General features: G+C 43.1%; 2 long non-coding RNA genes across 2 annotated transcripts; one reads left to right on the top strand and one right to left on the bottom strand.

Annotated features, from left to right (window-relative positions):
* Positions 1-9,735: 9,735 nt before the first annotated feature.
* Positions 9,736-11,371, bottom strand: LOC139078092 (uncharacterized). The gene is made up of 3 exons (XR_011530849.1): positions 10,975-11,371; positions 10,450-10,622; positions 9,736-10,076 (listed from the first exon to the last, which is right to left on the bottom strand). It is a non-coding gene; the product is annotated as an uncharacterized lncRNA (long non-coding RNA).
* Positions 11,372-11,418: 47 nt separating this feature from the next.
* Positions 11,419-20,027, top strand: LOC139078170 (uncharacterized). Its single transcript, XR_011530992.1, has 4 exons — positions 11,419-12,121; positions 14,438-14,621; positions 16,827-16,950; positions 19,786-20,027. It is a non-coding gene; the product is annotated as an uncharacterized lncRNA (long non-coding RNA).
* Positions 20,028-24,711: the final 4,684 nt, after the last annotated feature.

Consider the following 24,711-nt stretch of genomic DNA (forward strand, 5'->3'; position numbering starts at 1 on the left):
TTGATCTTTTTTTTTCCCTGGATACCCAAAAGATTTTGTTTCTCAGTTCTGGCCATTCTGGGTTGATTTGCCTACATACACGAAGTACCCACTCAACATACAGTTTCATATCTGTTTTATTTCATAAAAATTTTCTTGAGTTATAGTTTTAGTATTTACTCCATTGTGTTGGCTTTCTACGTTGGGGCTTCCTAGTGTACATATGTCAGATCATTTTTGTTTGTCTTTTATATCTATCGCTTTCTCTTGAATCCTTTTTACCTTTTTTTGTATTTATTTATTTTAAAGATTTTGCTCCTTTGCAAATTTTCTCTTAAACCATTATCTATGGTAATTTTTACTCTTGATTTTCTTCTAGTTTAGTCTTCAGGTTTCTGAAATAATTTTTTCTATTTCTAATTTGTACTGTTTTTTTCCCATTCTTTTCAAAACTTTCTTTTGTTATGTCACATTTTCTGAGTTTTTCTAACTTTTATTTATGTTTTTATTGCTTTTATCATTTCATTAATTTCTTTTATCTTGTTTTAAAGTATGAATTTACAGTCTTTATCTTCTTCGTGAGCACGTCTTTCTTGCATGCCTTTGTTGCTTGAAAAAGGGTTATTCTGCTCCATATTCTCTTCTTCCTTTATAGTAATTTTGCAGAGGAGTCAAACTTTTCGGTGGCTCATTTTCAAGAGTGATTAAGTTTTCTCTACTCTTAAGAGGAAAGATGGGCCAGGATGGCTTTTATGGCTTCATAACTCTCAAGCTCCCTCCTCGATTGTTTTGGGAAGTGATCACAGAAGTGGTCTCCCTGAGGGGTGCCTCTGCCTCTCCCCTCCCCCACTTTTATCTAGATCTTCTCTTTCCTTTGCCCCTATTATCCCTATCCTGTTCAATTTGGATTTTATGTCCAATATTTCTTCTCAGCACAGACTATTCCTGACAGAGACAGTCTGAAGAAAGCATCTAATCCTAAGGATCAGTCTTGCAGAGAAGTGAAAATTGGGGCAAGGCAAGCATCAAGCTGGGAAGAGCCCCGCAGTACATCTGGGGAGAGGAGGAAAGGCTCACATCCCGTGTCTGGAGACTGAAGGTAGGGAGGCCAGGCAGCCCGGGAGAGTGCCATGCCCTTTCCAGAGGCCCGGGGCAGACAGGACAGAAAGTCTTGACATGTTTGGGTGACTGGGGTCTCCCGGTGGGCCTAGTCCCCACCTTCTCCTCTCATGAGAGCACAGCCCTCCCTTCTCCGCTCCAGAGCCCAACGCTGTGCTTATTCACATGTGCCACTGCTCAGAGAAGAGGAGGTGGGTGAGGGGGCACCCAGCTGCACTCAGAAGATGCCACCAATGGAAATGCCCTTAAAGGCAGTGGGCACATTTCACTTATTTAAATGTGTATTGAAGTCATACTGCGTGCCAAGCACTGCCTAGGTGCTAGCGATTCAGTCTCTGTTAAGACAATTGGCCAGAAAGACGTGAAATGCTGTTTGCAGTTTTGGAAACAATTTTTTTTTTTGAGCAAAGCTAATAAAAGCATATCTGTTTAGTGAGTAACTAACCTATGACAAGCATGTATATACATCATATCATTTAATCCCCCTCAACAACCCTGGAAACTACATAATGTTATTCATATTTTGTCTTTCATAACTGGCTCAGAGAGGTTAATGAACCAATCAAACCTAGATCTGTCTGGTTCCAGAACCCATGTTTCTGCCAATACATAAATCTGTCTCTCAGTGGGTCAGTATTGGTCAATATTGGATAATAACCATACGACTTGACCTCACCAGCATCCGTAGTTAACCACTCAACTAACTGGGCTAAAACCAGTAAATTACAAAATGCTCTAAAAAGAGAAATAAGGAAGAATGTTGGGTAAACTTCAAAGTTGTTTTGCCAAAGCCACAAAAAATGACCAACCTGCAGGTGTGGTTCCACTGCTTTCCGTCTCCCACTCCCTGAGTGAGAGTGGCTCAAAGCCTTCCTCCCCTCCATCACGCAGGGCAAAGAGCAGCCATCATGGAGGGCCAAATCCTAATGCTTATTCTTTACTGCTATAATAAGCTTTAAAAAGAATAAACTAAAGCTATATCTACACATGAAAAGCCCACAGTTCAGTGAAAAGAGTCTGACTGATTTCTTACTATTAGATTTTTTTCTCAACCTTGCTGCTTTTGTTATGTTATTGGCACTTAGTGAAGACTGACAGTGAAAATAACTTCCCAAAATAAAAAATATTGGAGATTGATGACATGGGGAGAAAATTACCCCACTTTCATGTAAACAGAGGAGGATTAACGCCACGTACAAAGTACCAAATTGGAAAGTCCAACAAGCTAGTGTCAGAAGGCTAACAATGCTTTCAAACCAAGAAGTCATGTGCTGCGGCCGCTCTAAAACAAGGCTAGTTATGGTGAGGAACGGCTCCCAGAGCCAAGGCACTGAGCGGCCGCGTGGCCACGAGAAAGGAGTTATTAATAATATTAATCACTATTTAAAAATATTAGAGTCTTCCCAGGTGATGCAGTCTTGATGGCTTGACACCTGTTCAGAATGTTAAACCCTCAAAGCCAAATCCAAATTGCTATGTATTAACCTAACCTACTCATTCTAGGCTCTGATTATACATAATATGACTTAACCGGTTCTGTATTTGTTCCAAGCGTGCGTTACCCAGCAGGGCGTACTTCTGTTTCTTTTGTTTCCTCCCAGCATCCAGGCACTATTCCAAAGCCTTTTGTTTATGTGCTTTTATCTACAAAGTATCACTGCTCTTGGGGCTGGAGGACTTGGCAAAGGAAGGTCCGTCTACCCACCAACCAGCTAAGATGAAGCAAAATGGTTTGAGGTTATTGGGATGCTTGGCTGAGAAATGCCCCTGATGGTCACAATCTCACCGGAACAAGCTGGACCCCTCACGAGTCTGACTCTAGATACTACCTCCATGATTCTGTTCATATCTTGTTTTGAAAATGTTTGTCTACATAACAGTCTCCCCAACTACTGTATCTCATTTACCTGTTGTTAACTGTATTTTATTGGGGTATAATTAATATACAGTAAAGTGTATACATCTTAAGCATACGGCTCGATGAAGTTGTACCTACAACTTGCACCTGTATAACTACCACCCAGATCAAGACTTAGAACATTTCTATCATCTCAGAAAGCATCCTTCTGCCCTTTCCAGTCAATTGTTTCTCTTTTAAGAGTCCAGCACTTTCTCTTTGTGGTTTGGCATTAGAAAGAAATAGGTCCACCAACTCAAAGGAAAAAATAATAATAATTCCTTTAAAAAATGGATGGAAGACCTGAATAGGCATTTTTCCCGAAGAAGACATACAGTTCACCAACAGGTACACGAAAGATGCTCCACATCGGTAATCATGAGGGAAATGCAAACCGAAACCACAATGAGCTATCACCTCACGCCTTTAGAATGGCTGTTATCAAAAAGACAAGAGATAGGTGTTGGCGAGGATGTGGAGAAAAGGGAACCTTTGTGCACAGTTGGTACAAATGTAAATTGGTGCAGCCACTATATGGAAAACAGTGTGGAGGTTCCTCAAAAAATTTAAAATAGAATTAGCATACGATCCAGCAATCCTATTTTGGGGTATCTAGCCGAAGGAAATGAAATCACTATCTTGAAGAGATATCTGCATCCTCATGTTCATTGCAGTATCGTTCACAATAGCCGTGTGTGTGTGTGTGTGTGTGTGTGTGTGTGTGTGTCTAGGAAATCCTGCCATTTGCAACAACAGGGATGGACCTGAAGGTATTATGGTAACTGAAATAAGTCAGACAGAGAAAGACAAATATTGTATTATCTCACTTATATGTGAATCTAAAAAAAGCCAAACTCATAGAAACAGAGAGTAGAATGGTGGTTGCCAGGGAGTAGGGGTTGGGGAAAATGGGGAGATGTTGGTCAAAGGGTTGAAACTTCCAGTTATAAGATGAATAAATTCTGAGGATCTAATATTCAGTGTGATGACTAAATACTTGAAAGTTGCTAAAAGAGTAGATCATAAATGTTCTCACCACATCAAAAAAGATGATAATTATGTGAGGTAATAGATGTGTTCACTAACCTTATTGTGGTAATCATTTTACAATATATATGTGTAACAAATTATGACGTTGTACACCTTAAACTTACACAATGTGACATGTCAATTATATCTCAATAAAGCTGGAAAAGAAGGAAAGAAATAGGTCCATAAAAATAACGACCACAGTAAAGAGCTCCCACCTCCCGGGGATGAAATTGTCGTTTTCAAAGGGTCCAATAGAGAAGAGTTACCATTTGCAAGTAGCAGAACGTGCATCTAACTAGTCAGAAGTCTGGCTCTTCTGAATAGAAACATCAGTAAAGAAATCTCCTAGCTCATTTCTCCTAGCTTAGGACTCTCATGTGAAATGAGCATTTGGGGTCAAAAAGCTCATTTTTCTCTGAGAGATGATTTTTCCAACTTTAGAATCTGAAGCATTTATAAACACTTACAGGAATAAAAAAAGGGTACCACTTCTAAAAGCCCAACAGTATTTCTTACGTTTGAGAACAAGAGTACATGGAATGAGGTCTCACAGATGAAATCTTAGGTTTGGCACCACTTGCTGTGCAATCTTGGGAAACTTACGAAACTACTCTGTGTCTCGGATTCTTCATCTGTAAAATAGGGACAAAATAGCATTTTCCTCGTACGGGATTGTCAGAACTGAACGAGTTCATATATCCAGATTAAAAACAGTGTCAGATGTATGGTAAGGGTCCGATAAATGTTAGCCATTCATCATCATCATCATCATTTTCATATGTTCCTTCTTAATCGCTGAAGAATAAAAAGAGAGTTTTACCAGTCATATTGTTTGTTTTCTCAAAATTAAAAATAGCCTTTATTTGCCAGTTATATAAATAACATGTTTACTGTTTTAAAAATTCAAAATGTGGAGAAAAGAGTAAAGAAGAATTTACAAAAAGAAAAATTCTGAGACTCTCACTATCTGAAGGTGATCGCATTTATATTTTGATAACTAGCTTTTCATCTCTCAGCATATACACACATGTAAACTTTCAAAGGTGGGATTATATTATACAAGCTATTTCATCACAGAAACTTTTCTTTGTTTTTAGTCTTTTTTCCCCTTTGTGCCTGCTCCCTCTTTTTCAACCTTCCACAATTTTCACTATGCTCATCAAATCATACACATGTGTGGCTGGCCCGGTGGCGCAGAGGTTAGGTTCACACGTTCTGCTTCGGCGGCCCATGATTCACTGGTTTGGATCCCAGGTGTGGACATGGCACCACTTGGCAAGCCATGCTGTGGCAGGCATCCCACATATAAAGTAGAGTAAGATGGGCACGGATGTTAGCTCAGGGTCTTCCTCAGCAAAAAGAGGAGGATTGGCAGCAGATACTAGCTCAGGGCTAATCTTCCTCAAAAAAAAAAAAATCATATACATGTATGTGTTTGCATATATAAAGGTTTTTTGTATTTTACAGACGTAGCATATACATATATATACATGTATCGATACATATGTATACATTTATAATATGTGTATTATATCGCTATATACCTTTGTCTTTATTTTTATCACTCTCTAGCAAAAAAAACATTGACCATTGTACACATACTATGTGCCAGGCACTCTTCTAAGCATTTACATTTGTTCTATCAACTGATACATTTCTAATACATATGTTTAAAGGCAACATAACACTCCCTAGAAAGAATGAATTACAATTTATTAAATCAATCACCTATTATTGTGGATTCATGATGTTTCAAGTATTTTTCCACTAAAATAGTTAAAGTAGATAGCCTGTAAAAATATCCTAGGAGTGGAATTTCTAGGGTGAATATTTTTAATGTTAACTATAGTGGTTTACCCCACCACCACCACTGAGTGGGAGACAGAGGGGTTGTCCCCATCATGTCAGGAGTTCCTGTGATTTTCTGCAGAAATGACTTCCAAAGTCCTATCACATCATGCAGAAGTACAGTGAGTGGACACACAGATAAGGGGGAAATGTGGCACCTTCCAGCCCCAGTAACTCCCCAGGCCGCCCTAGCCAGGGCCCTGCACAGGAGGATATCACCCCCAGACCTGCACCTCCCTGTACACATGGCCCAAATTCAGTAAGGTCCCACTCTGCAGAGAACAGAACTCAGGCCCAGGTGGAACAGAATAAGTCACAACTCAATTCACTGATGGTGATGAAATCCTAAAAAATAATCCTGTGAAGGTAGATACATAGGATACAGATTCTGCCCTAACAATTCAGTGATGCCAGAATTTCCAAGATATACCTTTTAGACTATGTGTTCCATTTCTTCACGGACTCTAGCAGACAGCAGTGATGGCCAGCCAGATACTTTACCCAGTGTGGAAACAGATGTCTGATTCTGAAGGACGCAGAAGGCATGGAGGTCTGTACGAGCAGCTCGTCCTACCCAGAGAATGGAGAACAACAGAGGAGGAGCTCTTCAACAATGGCTCCCACGAGAAGCCCCTGAGTGGCATCTCACACAAGATCACAGAGAAGAAGACACCCCCGATTCCTGCGGAGGGACTGCTCAACAGCCATTTACTCCCCAAGAAGGCCGAGTAAGCCACAGAAGCAAGACTGTGGGAGGAGCTTGGTTGCCCCAGAGAGAAATCTCAACATCTACCTCCTGATCCAAAAGATGAAGATGATTCTTAGCTCATTCACCTCCATCATGTCCCAGCTGCTTGACAAGGTTGGACCAGCTTTCTGTGGAGTTAAGCAAACTAAGAAGCTGGTGAGTCCCAAGGAGATGAAGCCTAAATCCCAATCACCTCTTTGCCCCCAAAGACCAATCTGGCGAACAAATTCCAACACACTGTAGACCAGAACTTATTAGGCAGTGTTCCACTTATCTAGTGTTTTATATATATATATATATAATTTAAAGCAACAGCAATCATTTTGCTCAGGAATCTGCAATTTGGCTTGGAGGGTGGAGCTCATCTCTGCTTAATGTGGTATCAGCTAGAGCAACTCACTGGGCCTGAGTATCCACTTTCAAGATGGCTCACTCACTAGGCTGGCAAGTTAGCACTAGCTGTCAGTAGGAGCTTGGCCAGAGTTAGCATCCTGGGGCTTCAGTGCCTTTCCACGTTGGCTTCTCTGCAAGACTTCTTGAGCTTCCTCACAACATGGCAACTGGGTCTAAGAGTGAGTGTTCCAGGAAGCCTGGGCAGAAGCCAAAAGCTTTCCATTACCTAGGCTCAGGAGTCCCAGAACATCAATTCACCACATTCTTTTGTACAAGCTGGCCATTAGGTCCAGCTCAGAATCAAGAGGAGGGCAATTAGCAGCCACCTCCCAATGGGAGGAGTGTCAGAGAATTTACTGCCATCTCTAATCTGCCACTGGTGGTGAGCTGCATCTGGCTGGATAGCTCATCCTAGGGGAAGCCTCCAGGTGCGTTTAAGTTGTGTGTTCTTGTGCTTCCTCAATAGAACACCATGCTCACTCTGTTAGGAGAGAACACTAGATGATGATATGAACGTAGATAGACTTTGAAACCCGTGTTCACCAATTCCTCATTTGAGCTGCGTCTATCCACTATCCTCATACCCTTACAAATTCTTATAAACAAGGCCTTCACCTACTTACCTTTTAGGGATCTATTGCCTAAGAGGTAAAAGAAGCACTCTGTACTAAACTGAATATATATCATGTCAGAAACTTGGACAAATCACTGGACTCATGCAAAGAGTTCATAAAATCTTTGCAGAATTTTACAAGTTTAATAACCTGATGGTTTAATATTTTTTCTTGGACTGTAGCTACAATAGAAATAGTCTGGGAATTGTATCCATTCAGCCAATAAGGACTTCAGTTCCACTAGCTATATCACATAAACTTCCCTCCTGCCCACAGCAGCCACTGTCCATTTGCATAGGATCTGAAATCAGAATGCCTCACGTGCAGCGTAATGCACTAATTTTAACAGAATTATTTTGGGACATTAAATATGGATTGTTTCTGTGGAAGCTGCAATCCTAAGTTATTAAAATTTACACATGCACAGAGATTTAATGAAGCATTCTCTCTGCAGCTCCTTCTCTCCCTTACACACATACATGCACACACACACACACACACACTCCAAATGCACCATACATTTCTCTTGATTAAAAACCCCCAAAGTGAGATAAAGGGAACTGCATTCAAGTTCTTAGAGCTGGAGCAGCCATGACCCTCCCAATTGGTTCCCCATTTGGGCCCTTCCGTACACTGAGTTCCTCCAACAGAGACACACAGAGGCCCTATCCAGGGATGGCGGTGGCAGTCCGCACCATGGAAGCAGCTCTGGCCTCTGAGACATGACCAAAGAAGATTCTAAGTCGGATAAAAATTGTCTTGATATTCAGAGGATGGAATGCCGACCTACAACTCCAGAAGCAAAATTAGTTATTAATTTTTTAAAATCATATCTACCCTTGTCTAGAGAAATCAGTAAGACCTAGAAATTAAAAAGGTGTCTTTGCAACCCAGAGAATGCTGCAAGTTTTCTGAAACTGTTGCTTGGCTCTTTTCCTTAGTGCTGTTACTGTGCAGGCTTTCTCCCTCCAAACTACGAGAGTGCCTTCCACAAAAAGTGACGCACCCGCAACTCCAGGAGCTGCCCCTGCCCCCGTCCACCCCATCAGGAAAGGTCTTCAGATCCTTTTCTACCTTCTTCCCCGTGTCCTTCTATCTCCACAGGTGGCCCCAAGCAATGGTAGAACAGAATACCTGCTATTTCCAGAAAATGTGTTGTTAACCATCTCATTTTTCACCTTCTAAATGGTTTGCTTTGGTTGCTTGATGTTTTTGTCCTTTCTTTTGGTCTTTGTGTCACAAAGACAAGACAAGGAACATAGATGTATTCCGAAGTTAAATAAAAGTATAATCAATAAGCCACCATAAATGGTCTAACCATTTCCTCTGTTTGTAAGTGTTAAAACACTGCGTGAAGTTAGCTGTGTGTATACTAACTCTTCAACCCTGCTTCAGTTCACTTCGGCCACTTCTACAGGAATGTTCCTCATGCTAGTTTTCCTTGTGTGTCTCATGGGATGTGCTGACAAAGGAAGCTGCATTCCAGACCCCTTCACCTCCCCTCTAGACCCCTAACCTGGGCCCAGGCTGCGCTGGCTCCTAAGGCCTGGCTGCCTTGCATCTGGCTCTTTGTTAAGGCTGACAGAAGCCTAATTGCATATTTCTTTTCTCATCGAAGCAAAATTGTTGGCATTCCACAGGAGCTGTTTGCTGTATAATGCACCATCTGGTCCTCTGTGATAAGGAAATAATTGATTATTTTGAAGACTCTTAACTCATCCTGTCTCTGCAGTATATGAAGAGAGAGAGGGGCCGAAATTTGCATGATAGCTGTGCTTGCACTAAAATGAAATAAGTGGCTGAAGCTTCAGGAAGCCAAAGTTCCCTTCTAATTAATTTATTTTTTAACAAATAGTGATAATGTGATTACTGTATGCCAGATACTGTTCTAGGGACTTTACAAACATTAGCTAATTTATCCTCAAAACAACCCTATACAGCGGGGGGGGAGGGAATGAGAAGTCTTAGGAATGTTCTGGTTCTTGATCTGATTGCTGGTTACCTGGGTGTGCTCAGTTTGTAAAAATATGTCAACTGTGTTACCACACAAACATGCAGTGCTCCTACCTGGTGCACATAAAAAAGCCAATTATTACAGCATCAGCTTTTGAGAAAAGAATACAGATTTATTGCGAGATCGATCTGCAAGGAGACAGGAGGTATAAGCTCTCGGATCTGTCTCCCCGATCCAGGGCTTGGGGTAAAATGTATAGGATGAAGGGCAGGGCGGTCTGAAGTGTGGAGACAGATGACTGGAGAGGAGAAGTGAGGTAATCAATGATCTGCACAAGCATCGTCAAGCTTCATGGCTCCTCATAGGACGCATGTTCACAAATGGTGGTGTTGGTACGATCTGAGGGTGGAAGTTTCAGCCCCTTGACATCAAAAGGGTCACTTATTGGGCATTTGCACAGGGCCGGTTGATGGGTTGGTGATCTCAACCGACCTGAATTGGACAAGGGCTCATTTCTCAGTTCACGAAAAACCACTCTTAACTACTCAGTTGATAAGATGGGGTCAGTTAAACTGGTCCTAGAGGGCCCATGCTTACAATAGTATGCTTATAGTGTATATGCTTATGCATGTTATTCTTCAAAAGAATTAAAACAAAAACTCCAGTGTAACAGAGGCTATTGTTTTTACCCTTTTTATAAATGAGAAGACCAAGACTTGGAGCTTGCTTATGGTCACATAGCTGAAAATGGTACCCCCAGAAGGTGTGATGCTGGACCCCAGGCTCTTACCCAGGCCTCATGCTGCCCCTTGGTGTATGGTGTTCTGGGGGAGGGCTGTGGCTGGGAGAGAAGGAAGAGAATTACCTGCCCTCCCTCACTGCTGCATCAGAAGACACCCCACAGTAAAGAAGGCCTCCTTTGGTCACCAGCCTGCTCATTGTTGATGGCTTGCTCTCTGAAGAAATAAGTTTCAATCCACGAACCCAGGAAACAGCACTGACTTGGCCCAAGTGAAGCTGCCACCAAGTGAAGTGTGCCTGAAAGGATGAGGAGGACCCCACGAGGAATTCAGGCAGTGCAGGGAGCCAGCCGACGGGCGGGAGGGGACTGCAGGTAGACATGTGATAGCTCACCGCGAAGCGGGTAATACATTAGCCAGGAGTGGCCCCCAGGGAGGGCAGCAGGAGATGTCACGTGACTGGAACCCCCACACTGGAGCCTTCGACTTACCAGACCCTAGCCCCTCCTTTCCGCGAGATGACTTTTGGTAAACTGAGACAAAAGACAAATAGACTAAACGACCTAAAGAGTGTTTAGGCGGACACCCACGCTGACAACTCTACCCCTTCCCCAGCCAGCTCAGAAAAAACCCACGAGGGGGGAAAATACCAATAAACAAAACTTCCAAGGCACATGCTGAGATGACTAAGAGCTCAGTGTGGCTTCTTCCGCCAGCTCTGGTTAGGATCATACATTCCCAGTGTCATCTTTATCTTCATCACCGTTAGTCTTCTTCACCTTCTTTAGTCTTGATCACCATTTCATCTTCATCAACAGTAACAGCAATGACATTGGATCCCTGCTCTGTGCCAGGAATTTCACTCGTGATAAAACAAACAAAAACCCTGAAAGCTGAGTATTTCCTTAACCATGCGCTTAGGAGCCAAAGCACAAGCAGACGGCAGCTACAGCACTGCAAGGTAGGTTCTCATAAAGAGTGTCCACGATGCCATCTGAGCAGAGACCTGGCTGGTAGACAAAGAAGGCTCTGATGTCACAATACACTGGCCTCCTATGTAGGAGCTTAACCTCTTCAGCTGTCCGGGAGACAAAGATTCCAGTGCAAATAGTTCTTTTAGGAGGTCATCCCAGGGAGTGGGGAAGTGAGACAAAGCAGGGAAAAGAGGCAGCACAGGGAGTGTGAAGATGTCCGCTGTGGGCAACTGGAGCTCAGCCCCGCTGGGGGCCTCTGAGAGACTGCACAAACCACACCACAGTTGTCCATCATTTCACTGAGGACTAACCGCCACCACGTGTGACCAGCCCTGCACACATGCCAAGCATGCTCTAGTAGGCAGAGCCACGGGGTTTGCAAGAGGAAGCCCGTGGAGCAAAGTAACGCGAGAGCTGAGGGGCTGCCGACAGCCGCTGACAGCCTCAGCAACATCTTTAAACCCTCGAGGCCACCTAAACAGGTTTAGCTTAATGCATCAGCCAACTGAGTCCTGTTTAATGCTCTAGACGTGGTGCATGACTCTCTGTGCTACTTCCTGTTCTGGGTGGGTCCAACCCTCCAGGTAAGACACGACCCAGAGAGCCAGCCCAGCAAGAACTAACTGGAGTGCTCTGAACGCTGCCTGCTCAGGGTGCCAGGGCAGTGATGGGTCTGCATTCCTGATTTCCAGAATTTTCTTTAAAGCATAGGGCTAGAGTAGACCAATCTCTCCAATGTAGATTCAGATCTATGGATTTATTCTAAGAACAAATTCAACTGGAAAAGTAAGAAGTCGGCATTCCTTGGAGCATGATGAGCAAGGTAACCCTTTCATACATAACGCGCATTCTTCCTGTTTGTTTTATGTCCTTTCCTGTAGTATACCCTTCCCCACTCCTTCCCAGACCTTCCTGGGCTGGGAGTTCACTGTTTGCTTCACTTGCATGTTATTTTCCTCCTCACCTACCATTGCCATAAAGGAGAGAGGGCTTATGGTCAAAGGAACTGGATCGGGCTGCTGCAACCAAGATCTGCCTCAAAAAAAAAAAATTCTGATTAACCTGAAAATTCAAAGAACAGGCACACCCCTCAGTGCTAAGATTAAGGCTGTCCGTCCACCGGGGAGGAGAAATAAACTGTGTACACCCACACAATGGAGTGCTGATATGCTGCAACAAAGATGAACCTCAGAGGCAAATGCTACATGAAAGGAGCCAGACTCGAAAGTTAGAAAGTTATATACTGTGTGATTCATTTACGTTGCATTCTTGAAATGGCAAAACTGTAGGGACAGAAAACAGATCAGTGATGGCCAGAGGCTAGAGGCAGAGGGAGGTCTGACTGCAAACAGGGCCAGCTTCAGGATCGAGGAGCCTGAGGGCTGTATGCCCAGAGAATCCCTGAGCTCGGGTTCACCCTGTGTTGTTGCTGTTTGAAACTTTTAAACATTTTATCTCTGAACTGGTGGATCAATGGAGTATGCCCCTGTGCAGAGAGGATGCATACAATATTCTTACCCCACACCGGCCCTTGCTGCCGCAGCCATGTAGAATGCTCACGATGACTCATGAGCACAGAACTTCAGATCCACGACGTGATGAGAGCACAGTGAGAATCAAGGCAAGTACAAGGAAAGCCTGTCACAGGACTTGCCGGCTCCGTAGGGTGTTGGCAGAAAGTGTGTGTATCAAGAAGCAAAATAAAAACTATCGAGTTAGTTTCGTGCAGTTTTCCATCATTATAGTAAGAACGAAATACGTCTGCCAGCACGAGCTACGAAATACGAATTGTATAATTTCACTGATGCCACATATCAGTGTGCTCTTACATTTATTTGCATTTAAAACAGGCATTATACAGCATGAAAATGAATGACAAAATTTATGCTAATGTAAAATTTTAACTTTTCTTTAGTGAGAACATTAAATAGCCAGTAAAAATCACCATGACAAGTCAAAAGAAACTGCAGAAGAAATAAAAAAGATTGTACCTTACTATCTTTACTGGCCTTTTTCCCCACATTTTGAATAGGACCCTGAAAATTCTAGAGCTAGCCCTGGCTACAAAGGAGCAGCACTGGGGGATTTGGGGAAGTGATGGGCATCATTTAATGCGTTGACTGTGGTGGTGGTTACACTCACATGAAAAAGGCTGAGTTTTACTGGGTATAAAGTAGACCTTAATTTTTAAAATGGGTGACTGCATCTGCCTTTTATGGCTTTTACTGATAACTAAAGTTAAATCCAGCAAGCCTGCTTTTGAGTGTGAAATGTGTAGGAACTGCTGCCCAGTATGATAAAATAACGAGTTCTGAATGTTCGTTCCTTGAACTTTCGGAGACTCGTGCTAACCAAAATCCCCTTCCTTCTCAGAATCTCTGCCTGGCTTTGCTAGTTTTCCCTCAAACAGAGCTGGCTCATAAAGACCACCTTCTCCCAAGGGCAGAGCATCTCTGGGACAGGGGACACAGGTGGACTCGCTGCAGTGGGGACAGCCTGCTGGAAGGCTGACATCCAGAAGTCTCATGGGACGTGGTTCCTCCTGCAGAGCAGACCAGCGTTCTCTTGAGACCATGTGGGGGCCTCTACAGGGGCCTACCTGCTCTCCCGAGATCTCCCTCCAGGCTCAACTCTGGTCCCCCAAGTCTCCTGTTAGACCTCTATGAACCTGAAGAGCAGGGCCCAGTCTGCTCGTTGCCCTGCAGGGCAGAGTAGAGACTCTGCAGGCTGGAGTCTCCTGCTTCAGTGTCACACTGTCCTCAAGTCCAGAACTGCATCTCTTCCCAGGCACCTTTAGAGACTCAAGCAGCTAGTGAATCTCTCCAACACAGTGAGTTCTTGGTAACATTTGGCCAGAGAGTAGATGAATAACCCGTGAATAAGCTCAGACACAGAGGCTTTCAACAATTAAATCTTCATGCCGTTTCCTCCCTTCTGCGCTGGAGGATCCCGGGCTCTCAAGAACTGAAGCAATTTTCCAAGCATCCTATTCTTGCCAAAGAGCGAGCCCAGAATACAAACCAATGCCTGAGTGATACCGCCAACCCCAGGGCACACACATCCCCACCCTGGCAGTAGCTGAGGCCGCAGCACGCCATTGAGACATTCACTGATCACTTCTCCATTTTCCCTCTGCAAGTTTCAGCCAACTGATAAAAGACTCGGAATGTCTGGAAGAAAGGCCCAGCTCTGTGAAGAGAGAGGCGCTTAACTTGGAAAGCCTTGGAGTTGAACAATTTCTGTCCTCGGAGGGCTGGGCTGGCATCATCCACTTGGCTGGTTGGAAGCAAGTGCCGCTTGATGTGGGCTCTGAGAAAACCCAGGTATGCCGGGGTCTCTGGTTGCTTCCTTGGAGAGTGGGCTCCCCCTAGAGTGGGCTTCACTGATGGGAGGGAAGAGGTTTGGAGGAAGCAGAAGACTGCCCACAAATCCCAGGTGGCTGTACGTGCCACGCTTTTCTCTCCCTTTAAAGAGTGTCCCTATTCTGACCCTGCCTAGTTCCCACCAACTGTGGGCATATTTCTCTCCTCTGGATGCCATGGTTGAGAACTCAGACTCCTGTGTCTTCTTGTCTTGGGAAGATGTTTTTGCCCATGATATTCATGAGCAACTGGAAGGTAAAAATCAAAATGGAAAAGCCAAATCAAATGCCAGCTTGGGGCAGAACAGCTGGCCCTCTCCTTACCCTCCATGCCTCTGACCAGTGTCCTACCTAAGCAGGGCTCTGCAAGTGGAGAAGGATGGGGAGGTCCCCAGGGCCTGGGAAAGAGGGGTGACCAATGGGAATGTGTTTGAACTCTGGCGACTGGAGCAAGGGGCGCTGGGAGCTGCAGTAAGAGATGTGAGCGCAGTTAGGGAGTCGGGGACACACCAAAAAAGCTGAAGAAGAGAGAAAGAAGGTGGCAAGTCTGTCCCAAGAAGCCATATCTGGATAATGCAACCGTTAAGAGCACGAATTTATGACTTTCAAGACTCAGGGACTTTGACCATTAGAAATAATGACCTATTTTATTTAAATTCTAATGGGAGAAGACAGTAAAAAATAATAAATATAAAAAATAAGTGAATTATACAGTATTTTAGAATGTCATAGATGCTTTAAATGTAGATCAGGGAGGATCCGGAGAGCCATTAATGGAATGGGTTACAATTTTAAATAGTGCAGTTAGGATGGCCCTTATTGAAAAGACGACACTTGAGCAAAGACCTGAAGGAGGTAAGGAAGTTGGCCACGTGGATATCTGGGGTAAGGGTTTTCCAGCTGTAGGGAACAGCCAGTGCAAAGGCCCTAGAGTGGAGAGTGTCTGGCACAAATAAGGAGCAGCAGCGGGGCCAGTGCAGCCAGGAGTAGAGTAAGCAAGGGAGAGAGAAGTCAGGAAGGGGATAGGCCACTGAAGGACTTTGGTTCTTACTCTGGGTGAAAGGGGTGACTTTGAAGGATTTTTAGAAAGGTGACATTTATGTTTTGAAAGGATCGCTTTGGATGCTGTGCTGAAGAGCCCAAGCAAAAGCAAGAGAGCAGCTCTGAGGCTAATACCATAATCCAACTGAGGGGTGGTGGCTCAGACCAGCGTGGTAGCTGTGGAGGTGACAGGAAGTGGTCAAATCCTGCATTTATTTTAAATGAGGACTCAAAAGGATTTCCTTACCAATAGGGAGTGCAGTGTAAAAGAAAGACCTTAGTAGACTCCAACTGGGGACCTGAGCAATGAGAAGGATGGAGTTGCCATCAACTGAGATGGAAAGGATTATAAGGGAAATAGGTTTTGGGGGGAAGATCAGGAGTTCAGTTTGGGACATGCTGAACTTGAGATGCCCCCAAAACATCCAAATGGAAATGTCAAGTGGGCAGCTGGGTGTTTCAGTTGAGAGAGAGTTCTGTCTGGAGATACGCAAAGGGAGATGCTGGAGCCGTGTCACGAGGGAGGAAAAGGCATGGGGTCTAGCTTCCAAGTGGAAGATTCGGAGGAGCTGGCCGGCTCATCTGTAGTAACAAGAGGGAAGAGAGTATGAGCACGTGTTGGGGGAGGGGAACCTCCTCGTAGAAATCTGTGGATTATCTCTGATGCTTCAGTTTTCTCAGTGGGTAGGAAGCAAGGTCATGAGCTGGGAGTGAGGATGGGGCCGAGATGATGAAGGATTTACGATGCTCTAAGCATTTTCTTCCTGTCTCACTCTTGTATTTTAACTTTGTTTTTGATGTCTTCCCCTATGCAGAACTTTCTCATTTTTATGAAGTCTTTTCTGTTAATAATTTCCTTTATAGCTTCAGGATTTGAGCCTTATTTAGGAAATCCTTCCCCAGACAAAGATGATAAAATGATTCTCCTATATTTTCATCTGGCACTCTTTAAAGATCATTTAGATTTAATTCCTCTGTAATTTAATTTTGTGCATAAGGTATGGTAGAAACACACTTTTTCGTAACTTGGTTCTCAAATAAGAGATACTTTGTGTGTGGGGCTCAGGGGTGAGTTGCATTCGAATGCAGGATTCTGACAGATGAAATTGCTTTGTTTTCTTCTTAGTTTAAATGAACAATCTCACTTCACAGTGAATATAAGACCAGATTCTCGGGATGTGCCGCTGCTTGGAGGGTGCCGGGTGATGGGTGACCTGCCCGTTTGCAGACTGAAGAGCTGTGCCGCCCAGGTGAGGGGCCCCATTACTACTGCCTCTGTGTCTCTCTCTCACTTTTAAAAACTCGGCTTATGTCGCCACCCAGAGAATGTGTTTGCTGTTCTTTGTAGGAAGGATGGTGGTTGTTCCAGTTTGTGAATGGACCCCCCCCCACCCCAAGCGTATTTATTCAGATGCAGCCAAGAGCTTTAAAGAACAGCCCCTGGGATGCACGACAGGCTGGAGCCAAGGCCTGGGTGGGCATGCAGCCCCCAGCCTCCCATGCTCTGCCCACCCCTCATCAATGGGGACCCCCCCCAACATGCCCCACCCTCCCTTGTCTGACCTCCCACCCCCAACTTGCTCTGATATAAAGGGCCTTGGAAGGGTCCTGGAAAGGTCCTTGCTACACTTTGGCACCTAAGAGAGAAGAGGTGTGCCTCCCAGGTGTGTAAGTGCACATCTGTGAAGGCTGCCCCTTCTTCCCCTGTTTTCTGTACATTGTCACCTCCTAATTAGACTGAAATCACCACAGACAGATTAGTTCATCTCTTTATTTAGTATTTCTCCAAACCATTTTCTCTCCACCCCTGTGGGCTGAGGGTCCAGCATAGAGCAGGGAGGAAGGAAAACAAAAGTTTTACCGACCCCACCTCTACCCCCCCAAAATTTCTCCTGGGACTAAATTATTGGTGGGGATTGAGCACCTCCGATTTCACCACATTTATGACACTGAATCCCTATGGAGCAAATTGGTACAAGCTTTCTGAAAGGCAATTTGGTAGCAGATATCAAAAGCCCTGGGAAATTGCAAACCCTTTGGCTCAGTAAGTCTTCTTCTGTGAATTTGTCCTAAGAAAATAATTATGAGATTATATGAGTTACATGAGAAATGTAACTATAGTGAGAAAAAAAAAGGAACTAGCATTAAAAACCCACATCCATATACATCTACGCAGAAGAAAAAGAGATTTTAAAGGCATATGCAGAAAAATATTAACAGAGTTAGCTCAGGGTACACTAATTTTAATTGTCCTTTTCCATTTATCAGTATTTCCTAAATTTTCTATAATAAACTATCATATCTTTTATTATCTATAGATTTCTCTTTTTCCTTTTCTTTTTTGTTTCTTTTGCTGAGGAAGATTAGCCCTGAGCTAACATCTGTGCCAATCTTCCCCCACTTTATATGTGGGTTGCCACCACAGCATGACTGATGAGCAGTGTAGGTCCACGCCCAAGATCCGAACCCAACAACCCAGGCCGCCAAAGAGGAATGCACTGAACTTAACCACTAGACCATGGGGCCAGCCCCTATAGATTTGCTTTTTAATCTATAATTCCTTGGGTGTGAATTTTCCTGTTTGTTGAATCTGACGATTCATTCCCAAACCACCTGATTTCCACTCACTCAATCCACAGATACATGTTGACTAGCTAGAACATCTTCTGGGGCGGTTGATAAGGGCAAGGAACTGAAATTCTAATTTCCTCTAATTTAAATTCATTAAATTTAAAAACCAACATTATATTCAGTTATGAGAAACCTTTAAATAAGTATAGAATAATTTTTTAACTATAAGTTTTATGAACTCTAAACACACATTAAATATTTCCAATGAAAATCAAACATCCAAATGAAAATGTGCAGTAAATATAAAATACACACTGGATCTCAAAGACTTTTACAGAAACAAACAGTGTAAAATATCTCAGTAATAAATTTTATACTGACTGCATGTTGAAATGATATGTTGGAAATTGGATTAAATAAAATCTGCTCTTAAAATTAATTTTACTTTTTATTTTTTCAAGTGGTTAGCAGAAAATTTAGAATCATGTATGTGAGTCCCATTATGTTTCCATTGGACAATGCTGCCCTAGAAAACTATGGGAAGACCACGTAGCATAACATGAGGAGTCAGTAAATTTAAGAGGGTAAACCTCACGTTTTGTATTTTTTACCACCAAAAAAAAAAAAAAAGAATCAGGTACTTGCTTTTTTAATCTAGTGATAACACATTCTTTTATTAGAGATATTTTGTTTTAAATGTACAAGATGACTGTTTTTATTGCTAGTTTCACCTGGAAAGGTCAAGTTTTTTGTTTTGTTTTTTGGTGAAGAAGATTGGCTCTGAGCTAACATCTGTTGCCAATCTTCCTCTTTTTGCTTGAGGAAGATTGGACCTGAGCTAACATCTGTGCCAGTCTTCCTCTATTTTGTACGTAGGATGCTGCCACAGCGTGGCTTGACGAGCGGTGCCTAGGTCCATGCCTCGCATCTGAACCTGTGAACCCCGGGCCACAAAAGCAGAGTGCATGAACTTAACCACTACACCCCCGGGCTGGCCCCGAGCAATATGTTTTTGTAGAACAAAACTTGTAATGTAAGGAAAGCTTCACAGCGTTTTGGAGAAGATACCAGGGACGTGGCTCTACCTGCTTGACGGTTGTGTGTCCTCTGGCAAATTTTTTAACCACTCTGTGCTCAATTCCCTCATCTGTAAAACGGGCACGAAAGAATGTCCCTTACAGGGCTATGAGTGAGGATGATATAGGGAAAGTTCTGATATACAGGTAAATGTTCATTATCATTTTCAGTTATCTTGCAACTCTCTGAAAATGTTTTTAATTGTATTTTTGTTATTTCCATCCTGAGTTTTATTCTCATGTGAAATTCTCAGCCTAATGTTTGTTTGAATTAATAAGCACTCTCAAGAATCCTTTCTGTTCTCTTGAATTCTTCCATTAAGCCTCACAACCACAGAAGAACTTACCGTAATTGCTAATTAGCTCTAATTTATTATGTCTACATGAACGCAAATCCAGAGCGATAATTTTGTGTTTGATTTCTGTTTCTCTCGGTAGACTTGAGTGCCTCGGTGCCAACTGAGAGTCATGACTTAACAGGAGAATGGGAAAGCATCTGGAATAACCCACAGTGAGCTCAAACAGTGTCTGGTTCAGGGCTACTGAGGGCTGTCCAGACAAGCAGAGACTGGTATCAGGAAACCAACTCTCCCCTCACCTTCTGCCAAAAAAGGAACTACAAAAATAGAGTATGCTTCAGTGGGCATGGTGGAAATGCTACGTTGAATAGCCATGGAAAGGTGAATATTATTATTATTTTTTTTTTTTGGAGGAAGGTTAGCCCTCAGCTAACTACTGCCAGTCCTCCTCTTTTTGCTGAGGAAGCCTGGCTCCGAGCTAACATCCGTGCCCATCTTCCTCTAGTTTATACGTGGGACGCCCCCCACAGCATGGCTGCCAAGCAGTGCCATGTCCGCACCCGGGATCCGAACCAGCGAACCCCGGGCCGCCGAGAAGAGGAACGTGCGAACTTAACCGCTGCGCCACCGGGCCGGCCCCGGAAAGATGAATATTATTATAATATAATATAGGACAGTCTTGGGTTGCTAATTCCCTCCCTGCAGATTGACCCCCATCCCTGATCAGAACACGTCTTTGACATAATAAAGCACCGAAGTTGTACACCCTTCTGTGAAGGATCAGGGTCTACCAAGCTGGAATCAGGAACCACCATGTCCACCCCTTTGACACCTAGGTGCCGCTGGATGGAGCCAGGACCCTGGGAAGAGGGAGATTGGAGGCAGAAGGGACTGTGAGCACCAGCTGAGGCTCACAAATCTGTAAGATCAAAAGGAAACCCAATGGGAAGAAGAAAGAAATGTCTCTTGCTGTCCTCAGTACTGTCTGTGTGCTCGTGAATCACGACCAATAGGATGATTGCTTGATTTCTGGTAATGAAATCTGTCAGCACACCAGGCATTCAAGGCATAACAATAAGATAGCAATACTAATAGCTACCACTTATTGTGCGCTTTCTCTGCCCAGTCACTGGGCTAAGTCCTCTACATTCCTACACCATCTAATCCATGAGATGATATATTATTTATCTGTTGCTGCATAACAAATTACTCCAATACTTAGCAAATTAAAACAATAAACATTTCTTATCTCTCACAGTTTCCGTGGGTCAGGAATCTGAGAATGGCTTGGCTGGAGGCTCTGGCTCACGGTCTCTTATGAGGCTGTAGTCATCTGAAGCCTCCACCAGCACTGGAGGATCCTCTCTCGCATGCCTGGCAAGGTAGTGCTGGCTGTTGGCAGAAGGGCTCAGTTCCTTGCTATGTGGACTGCTTGAGTGCATGGCTGCTTGAGTGTTCTCACAACATGGCAGCTGGCTTCCCCCAGAGCAAGAGCCCTAAGAGAAACCAAGCTGCTGTATGTCTTTTTTGACCCCGCCTCAAAAGTCACATTCTGTCTTTTCTACAATATTCTATTGATTATATGGGTCAGCCCTATTCTGTGCAGGAAGAGTCTATACAAGGGCATGAATACCAGAAGAGGGGATCACTGGGGAACATCTTGGAGTCTGATGCCCTCAGGAGAGTATGATTATCCCCATTTCACAGTAGAGAAAACTGAGGCACAGAAGGGCAAGTCAATTTTCCAAAGACAAACAGCTGGTGTGTGGCAGGGCTGGGATTTGAACCCTGGTCTTTTTGACTGTAACATCACTCAGAGACAATGTTGAAGCCTGAGCTGTGATTAGGTGACAAGGTGGGTGGGGTCTACAGCAGTGCTTCAGGGCACAAAGCACGTATGGGTTTTGTGTCTTATGTCTTACGTCCTGGCATGGCAACCTCCACTTATGACATTGATTCCATGGCAGATTATCTTCTAAATTCCAGATATCCAGTTGGCACATCTTGAAACCCAACCTGCTAGTAAAATGAGAATTGCTTGGATCATCAAATTCCAGGCATCCACATGCGGTAATAATAACGTGACCTAACATAGAGCAAGAGCGTCACTGATTTATATCCACCAAATTGCCAGTGGGTGGGTCAGTTACAAAGGCTCTATTTTGGAGGAATGACTATGCCCAGCATTCTTTTTCTATATATCGATAACTTCTAAAGCTTCCTCCAACTCTGAAATTTCCTGATTCTTTGATTATAGAAAATTAAACTCTTTTATTTATTCACCACTTCCTTCTTTCCTATAATATGCAAAGTTACTCATTACCAAGAGAACTATTTGAGAACATTCAAACTGGAACTGTGAAAGCCAGAGAGAAGCCCATTTTATTCATTAAAATTCAAAACCTTATAAAATGCTCCTTGATTTTGATGTAAATACTTTATGTAATAGTTTGTATGCCTTTTGTTGCTTCTGCCATCCTTTTCCACTCTTTGTTCTGAGCACACAAAAAATGAAATTTTCTGCCATTGTATTCATCTGGATGAACATTTTTGCACATCTGTAAGACAATGAGAATCAGCATTCATAAGAAAGCTCCCAAGGCATGCAGAATCCTGAAGCGTCTTCTGATTTGCCAAAGGAAAAGTAATTATGTGACAATATCAAGTGTACTTGGATGTGTTTTGGAAAGTAATATATATGTATGATAATAATTAGTTGGTAACTGTTTAATCCAAATGCTCATTCTTTACCTAGGCAGATAATGGGAAACTTACCATTTAAGGGGAGAATTAAGATCGTGTTAGTAAACAGTAAAACTTAAGTGACTCTCTCGTCCCCAAGCCACTTTCTCAAAGAAAATTTTTAAATGCTAAATTTATTATGCCTTCCTTTTTTTTTTTTTTTTTACTATATACTTCCTGACATTTGGCCTTTTCATCTGTGATTTAATTTTTTTAAAAAGAGGTAGATTTATACGAACAATTGCCCATTAGAGAGTGATGAGTCAGAAAATGAGAACAGCTGAGTCATCAACCAATTTGATAAACTCTGGAAGTTACAATAAATATGTGGTGAGTGAGAAGGTGAACTCATCCATCAGTCAAAAACATCTGTGATGCACTCACCATGTGCCGGACCCTACATACACCCTTCATGCCTCCCAAGGGCCTGGAAGCCCGGTGGAGTTCGGCAGGGCCTCCTCCACCACCATCCCTGCATTCTAGAACACTTTTGGGCCAATGGTCTAGAACCTTTTTTTATCACAAACTTATTAAAGGACTTTGAAAATCTTTGTCTGTCTCCCGCCCAAATATTGATCTAAATATTTCCATCGTAACTTTAAATAGTTGAAGACAAGGTAATGTCTGGCATATTGAAAAAACTGATAAATAAAAATGTCACCTTTCTTTGTAACCAATAACCTTCTGTTCCTTAATCCATCCAGGACACCACTGCCTTTTCTGCTTCCATCTTCCAGTCTGTCCTTTGATTAAAACATCACTTGCCACCCAAAAAATAGTTCACTGCTCTCTACAGAGATACATTGAAAGAGATAACTAAATACATGGACAAATATTTATTTACCCTTTGTTTATCTGCAGCCAAACTTTATGTTAGTAACTGATACATCAATCTTGACTCACATTCAATAAAGAGCCTGGCAATGTATTGTACATGTGGATAATGTATTCACACTGATGCCAGCCCATACCTATGTATGTAAAACCCCTAACACAAGACCTGGCATTTGTCATCTTGGGTACCCTCTGTTGTGAAGTGCCCATTCAATTCTTTGCCCACTCTTCTGTTTGGGTGTCCAACTTTTCCTTATCAATTTTTAGAATCCACTCTGTGGTTTGCCTTTTTACTCTTTAGATAGTCTTTTGGTGGACAGATATTCTGGATTTTGATGTAGTCCAATTTTTCATTGTGTAACCTGTTTAAAAAGTTTTCCTACTGCCGAGGACATAAAGATATTCTCCTATGTTTTCTTCTAAAAACAGTATTGCTTTACCTTTCACATTTAGATCAAGAATCCACCTGAAATTGATTTTTGTGTAAGGTAGGGAAGGAGAAATGTGATTTCCTGGCACCTGAGTGTGGTGGCCGTAATTCAGTGCCTACCATTACGTACGATCCAATTACTAGCAATAGACTGGGGTGGACACAGCATCCTGCACCTCACTTGACTCATGGGTATACATTGGGTACTTCAGAGCAAGAACACACCATAAGGGAACTCCATGAGTTTTTCTTTATTTGCCAGTTTCTTAGAGGAAAAACCAAGTGTTATATGGACATAAGAGCCAGAAAAGGAAAACCGCTTTTTAGCAGAACTCACCCTCTCTCCAACTTGTTGCCTCCATTCTGTGAAATATAAGCTGTGAAATTAATAAGAGTAGTCCCCCTCAGGAGGCAATCTGGGACCAGCAGTGACCAGTGCAGCCAAGATGGCCAAACCTCTACCCCAACTAATTTTTATGCAGGTAGCCCATCTTTGCAGGAGATCTTTTCATCTCCACAATGCGCCCAGCACCGTTCTCCCTCCTTCCTCACCACTGCAGTGGCATGAACTGGAGGGATCGGCTTACCTTAAGAGGAACTATAAACTTATAAATAGGATGAAATAAGAGAGCTGATGAGGGAGTAAGAGGAGCTGTGGCTTGTAAGTCAGGAGATCTCAGTTCTAGTCCCACTAGGTCAATATCCGGTCCCAAGACTCTGAGCAAGTCACTAACCCACTCTGAGCCGTGGTTTTCCGGACTTTGAAATGAGGGTTGGAATGGATAGTCTCAATGGCCCCTTCAGTGCTGCGTGATTCTGTGAGATTCAAAACAACACTGTTTCTAAATTCGACATTAGGCTTTGGGGGACACCCCCAGATGTTGTGTGTTTTGATGATGACTGTTTCTCAAACCAGCAGTAAACTTCCTAAATACAATTAAAATAATAAAAATCTGAGAACCACAAAGGAATGCTGATTTCAGCTTTTCTTTTGGATGATGAAGAAACCCAGACCCGGGGAAGTCATGAGCTAATTCTTAGTTGAATCTGAGTCCTTTG

Source organism: Equus przewalskii, chromosome 21, assembly GCF_037783145.1.
Source record: "Equus przewalskii isolate Varuska chromosome 21, EquPr2, whole genome shotgun sequence".
Taxonomy (NCBI): Eukaryota; Metazoa; Chordata; class Mammalia; order Perissodactyla; family Equidae; genus Equus; species Equus przewalskii.